The 6,733-nt window shown below is 36.5% G+C and overlaps 1 pseudogene; it reads right to left on the reverse strand.

Moving 5' to 3' along the window:
* Nucleotides 1-241: 241 nt before the first annotated feature.
* On the reverse strand, nucleotides 242-1,184 carry LOC109674743 (olfactory receptor 52A1-like; annotated as a pseudogene).
* Nucleotides 1,185-6,733: the final 5,549 nt, after the last annotated feature.

Consider the following 6,733-nt stretch of genomic DNA (forward strand, 5'->3'; position numbering starts at 1 on the left):
CTTGTGATTTTGTTCTTGTTACATTTCTTCCTTTCATTCTTCAGGTAAGATTCACAAATGCTGTGACTGATAGATGCCATGGAGTAAAGTCACCGGAATCCAATTATCAGGCTGGAAAATTTATAAAGCCTTTTACTGAAAAATGTAAGTATATCAAAAATTGTGAGGGTTTTTGTTTTGCTTTCATATACACTCCTATTGCACAAAAAGGAAAGAATGCAGGTATTAATCAGGTTGGATTTTATGAACAACACATTTTTGCCACATTCAAGTGGATCTGCTTGGTCTTCAAACCATAAACAAGTGGATTGAGAAATGGCGGGACCAGCAGGTACATGCTAGAGAAGAGGATATGGATATAAGGAGGGATGTGAGAACCAAACCAAGGTTTGAAGAAGGAGAAGAAGGCAAGGAGGTAGAACTGGAGGAACACACAAATGTGAGTGATGCGGGTATTAAATGCCTTAAATCTGGCCTCTTTCTGGGGCAAATGAAAAACTGTGATAAATATCTTTATGTAAGACAATGTGATGAATGTGAGGTTAAACACTGAAATAGCGAAGGCCACAAACAAGCCATAGATTTTATTGACCCTGACATTTCCTACAATTAGTTTCACAATGGCCATATGCTCACAGTAGGAATGAGATGATTGTTGTGTGATATAACTGAAACTCATGCTGAAACTTTATCAGTACTATGCCTGGGGATAGGAGAACAGCAGCCCTGGCCACTAGGAAAGCTCCCATTTGCGTGATCAGCTGGTTGGTGAAGATGGTCCCATGTCTCAGTGGGTAGCAGATGGCCACATAACGGTCCAGGGCCATGGCCAGCAGGATGCCTGTCTCTATACCCTGAAAGGTGTGGATAAGCCACATTTGAAGCAAGCAGGAATCAAAGTAGATTTCTGGAATACGAAACCAGAAGACTCCAAGCATCTTGGGCATAATGCTGCTAGCAAGTGCAATGTCTGTGGCTCCTAGCATCCCTACAAAAATGTACATAGGCTCATGGAAGCTGTGCTCTGCTTTGATGATAAAGAGAAGGAAAGAATTTCCAATCATGCCTATGAGATACATGGCACTGAATGGGATCCCAATCCAGCACTGCACAGACTCTAGGCCTGGGATACCAATTAGTGTCAGCACAGAAGGCATGAAGACCGTCATGTTGGAGGGGTACATGGTGTTCTTGGGCCACCTGATGTCAAACAAAAGAAGTTTCTTAATTAAGAAATTCTTCTGTTATGTATAGAGAAATGCTTATGATGAGTTTTGCAACACAAAATCATGCTATCTTATTCTTTCAAAGCTTTCAAGGAAATTTCTTTATGCCAGAAGGCTCATGAATTGTCTAACCTTATCTTTGACTTTAAAAATATGCCAATAATTCAGACAGTGCTCTGGTTACTGGTGTTGAGTCGCCAGTAAAAAAGTGAACTTATCTGAGTACATTTAATGGCAGCAAAGCGGTATCTGCTGACATATATTTAGGATAAAGCAGTCAGTTAAATACTGTGACTATCACAGGCTCTTATACCAATATTACTTCACGATATCCCAAACTGTTGGTCAGTGAATCTTTCTAATAAGGGCAACATTTTTTACCTCTGAATGCAATCTAGCAAGAATTGGATATATTTAGGAATGATGGGTGTCTGAATTATTCAAAGGTAAGGTCCTGGACTGGTGAGCATTACTTAACAAATACAAAGAGAGGAGTGGTAGGCATATGATATGTAAGCACCTGGGGAAATGAACGGTGTGATTGTTATTGGAAAAGCTGTTAATAATTAATTATGGGAGTAAAATTGGTAATTGTGGGACTTACCCCTAGTCGTTGTCATCAGTTGGCGTGGTTTTCAACAGGTACATTATGAATATTTTCAGTTTTTCATAACCCTTTCACTCATCACCTGGCAATCTTTTCTTCTTTCATGGATTCCAGTCATGTTTCCTTGAGTTTTATGTTTTGGATTCTGTTTAATAGAACCAACTTAATGTCATAGACTCATTTTTTTTTTCTGGCAGTAATAGGATTTGAACTCAAAGCCTCACATTTGACAGGGAAGTATTCTATTACTCAAGCCCAGGATTTGCTATTAATGAAATATGGAGAAATCGGCAATGATGTTACTTAGCCAGAATAGAGTCTAGTTTCTTGGGTTTTACCCTTGCAGACTCTAATTAGCATGATATATGGCCGATATGTTTTCATTAGTTTTTTAAAGAATAGAGATAATCTTGAAGTTTCATGTCATTTGCTGAGTTTAAGCAAAGGAGATTTACTGGAAAGAAAGAAGTGAAAAAAATAGTTTTCTTAAAAGGAGGCAAATAGAGTACTAGTAGAGACAACAGATAATTGATAGAGTGATAGAGATATGGAGATCATCATATTAAGCGAAGTAAGCCAGTTCAGAAAGAGAAAAATCACATTTCTTTCATATGTGGAGGATAGACATAAATACAAGCATTATTATATATACATATATGCAGAGCAATTATCCAACACTAGAACTGCTTGAAGAGACTAGGTGAGGAAGAAACAGAGAAAACAATGATAGTGCATAGTATTGAAATATATGTCATCTGTGTGGGAACAAGACACAATGAAATAACTAAAATCTGTTGAACAATATGGGATGGGCAGAAACAGGAATGAAAAATAAGAGAGGGTGATGGGAGAGTTAAACACACTTAATTACAGGTGGAATACTGAGGCAAACCCCACTTAGCATGAACACTTAAATACTGAAGGACAGAAAAGTAAACTAGGTCATACTAAAAGGAGTGTACTAGAGGGAGGGGGAAGGTAAAGTAATGGGGAGAGGAGCTTAATATAGTTGTTGTACTTCTTTACATGTTGGGTATGGAGCATTAAAACTTGAAGTCTTTTTAAGATGAGGAAGGAGAAGGGGATAATGGAGGGAATGAGCAAAATCAGCATACATGTATGTAGATATAGAAATGTCTCAATACCACTCCTGTGCAATATTGTACACTAAAACAAACAAAAAATAAATAACTGATGAAAATTCTGTCGCCTCTGAATTTCTCCGATGGCTGAATTATCTTATAACTTGGCCTTATAACTTGATAACTCAGATGAAATTTCTCAGAACAAAAGGATCACTTTTAAAAATTACGTTATTAATTAAAAAACTCAAATATATATTAAAAATACTTATAATGATTTTTGCAGCACAAAAATAGGCTGTTTTATTTTTCAAAGGCTTTCAAGGAAATTTCCTTATACAAGAAGGTTCAAAATATGCCAATAATTCAGACAGTGCCTCTGGTTAGTGGTGTTAATTCTCCAGTAAAAGAATCGGAGGTCACTTTATGGCAGCAAAGCTGTATCTGCTGACATATATATATATATATATATAGGATAAACCAGGTAGTTAAATACTGTGACTTCCATAGGTTTTTATACCAATACTAGTTTATGATATCCCAAACTGCTGGTCAATGACTCTTTCCAATAGGAGCAATATTTTTCTGTCTGAATGTAATCACAGCTAGAACTGGATATATTTGAATTATTCAAAGGTAAGGGCTTGGACTGGTGAGCATTACTTGACAAAATCAAACAATGGCTGGAAGGCATAGGGTATGTAAGCACCTGGTTAGATGAATGGTTTGATTGTTATTGGAAAAGCTGTTAATAATAAATTATGGGGCTAAAATTAGGAATTCTGAGACTTACCCTGTAGTGTTGTAATGAGCTGGAATAGATTTCAACTGTCACCTGATGAATATTTTCAATTTATCATGTCCCTTTCACTCATCACTCAGTAATCTCCTTCTTTCATGGCTTCCAGTTACATTTCCTCTAGTTTTTTGTTTAACTTTTGTTTAACAGCACACACTTAGTGTCATGAACTTTAATCTACTTGGTGCCAGGGATTTCTGCTAATAAGACACTATGAACAACTCAGGATAGATTTTCATACATTTCTTTTGTCTCTTCGATACACACATTCTTTTTCCTCACTAGTTCTATCTGAAACCATACTTGTTGGTTAAACCTGGCAAGGACTGGAACACAGTGCCTATTTTAATGTTCTCTAATGAGTTTGTGGCGACGGAAGAGGCATCATGAACATGTAATGAAGGATTTTCAAGTCACCAGCCCAAGCCACAGGGACCAAACAGATTTTCAAACATCCCTCTTGGGTTCATTCACATAAAATGCTTCTAATGATTTTCACACTTACAGAAGTCCCGTGACTCTTCGTTATTCCCTTAAGGCTAAAAACAGGAATTCATACATAAGTGCTCTTTCTTTTTAATCATGACTCCTTTTTGCTATCGTTATGTATAGAAAAAAAAAAAACCTTGTGTATGCTTAAATGCTAATTCCACTCTAATTTTAAAAATCATTTTTGCCACACTTCCTTTAATGGAGGCCAAGATTTATCTTTCTAGAATGAAAGTACTTGTGTATCCACAACTACTCCTTTACACATGTCTTCCAAGTAATCTTCTGCAGTCTCACTCTTCCAAAGTTATTTGACTGATGCCCTTTTGGTAAAATCAATAACATTCTGGGGTGATCAATTATATAAAAGATAGAATTCTCGGTCCTGCCATCTACAGATCTAAGCAAGTTGTTGCACAATTGACGACATTTTTATTCATCTTGCCCTTTCTCTCTTTTTTCCTTGTTACTTTGGTTGCTCCTCGTCTTTCCAAAAGCAGTGATGAACTTAGTTCTAGGTGAGGCTGAGAGCTGTCAGCACAGCATGCCAGTGTCCTGTGATAGCCCCCACTCTCCTCCCTCCACAGAGCGATGAACTGCTGAGCAGGGTCTGAAATAACAGAGACTTGTTCGCACAACACCTGAGTCCCTTAGTTCCCCTCCACCAGTGCAAAAACTCTGTGCTCTGCTTGTTCCCTCCACAATAAGATTGGTTTCATGGACAATCCTAAGGTCATGCATGGGAAGCATCAGAGGCCACAAAGGCCAAAAGTGTGGTCTGTACAGCTCATGAGAATCTGCTTGACTGATGGAAAATAAAGCTCTGTGCAGTGAGAAGAGTCGTCCAAAACAGTTGTGATATGCTTCCTGAAGGTGAAGGAATTCTATTTTGTACTACAGATGAAGCATCAAGAAACAAATAAGAAAGTATCACAAGAAGTCAGGTATCTATCTCAGCTATGGAGATGGTGATTTTGAGTGAAGCTTTCATGTCCTGTTAGGACTATTGGTCAGGTATAATTAATTCATTGCCATTAAAAATGTTCTGGTTTTATGAGTTGCTGATTTCTGTGCTTTAATTACTACTACCAATTACAAGATGTAAATGTGAGTCCACTGAATGCAGTGATAAAATATACATCACATACATTACTGGACTTCTGTGATGTGGAATGAATACAGAATCAAACATGACCTCAGTAGATCTCATATCTCAAATGCTTGCTCACCTTGGTGGAACTGAGATCGAACCCAATCTTCCTACATACATCCTTTTTGTTCCTGTTTCCTGCCAACTGAACTGTAGGCATTACAGTTTCTCTGATAAGACAGGGCAATAGCAGATAGTCAGCATCTCTTAAGGAGGGATTTTCCAAGTTTAATAATTTTCATAATCTTTAAAAGGTTTACAGAGAGGATGAGGGAAGCATTTGCACTGACAGGCATGACCACGGTATACATGGAACATGTCAATGCAAAAGCAATGGAAACATTAATTTTACATAAGCACTCATTATAGTTTAAATATAGAATATTAATTCAAGTTGTGTGTGTTTTTCCCATGCCTTCTCTTTTAACTCTTCTAACTTTGTCATCCAAAATTAGATCATACATAACTTTAATTTAGCCAATTTAGCATGTGTTTGTTTACAACTTGTACTTATCATTCAAAAGAACCTATTCCACACCCATAGTAAAAAATAGATTGATACAGAGATGGAGATAGAAGTAGAACTTCAGACAGATATGTAGCTAATGAGAAAGAGATAGTAATGGTGGTGACAGTATTAGAAGGAAAGGGAGAGAGTGAGAGAGAGAGAGAGAGAGAGAGAAACCGAGAGACAGTGAGATAGAGAAAACAGTGACAAAAGACACAAAGAGACTTGATTCCAACAGAAAAAACTCTACCATGGAAACATGGGTGATTATCATTTTTACTTTCTTAAACACAAAGTTATAAGCATTTTTTTAATATCAGTAATAGTAAATGTTGGTCTTGTCTTTCCTCCATCATTTTGAGGATTTGGATATATTTTATTTCATATTAACACTTAGTATCGCTGTCTTGCTTTATTCTACACTGTGATCTTTGATTAGTGGGGCCTTTTGATAAATCCCTGCTGTTATTATTCTCCTGTTTTTATACTATTTTTGTTCATATTTAATTGATTAAGATTTATTTACACTTTATTATATCATTATTGTATTGGGGGTATATTGTGACATTTACAAAAGTTGTTACAATACATCACAGTTGAATTCACCTCCTCCATCATTCTCCTTTTTTTCACCCCACATTTTTGGAATAGATTCAACATGTCTTATTTTTCCATTTTATTACATCAGTGCATAATACTTCTAAATATATTCGGCCCCTTCACACTCTCCCTCTGGTACCAAACCCCAGACAGGAACTCATTTATCTTTCTTTTCTCTGTATTTGAAGATAGATATTTTTGTTTAAAATAGTTATACTAATTTTCCAAATAGTCATCCTTTCAAATAACATTAAAATCCTAAATTTTAAAAA

The sequence above is a fragment of the Castor canadensis genome, chromosome 1 (genome assembly GCF_047511655.1).
Source record: "Castor canadensis chromosome 1, mCasCan1.hap1v2, whole genome shotgun sequence".
Lineage (NCBI taxonomy): Eukaryota > Metazoa > Chordata > Mammalia > Rodentia > Castoridae > Castor > Castor canadensis.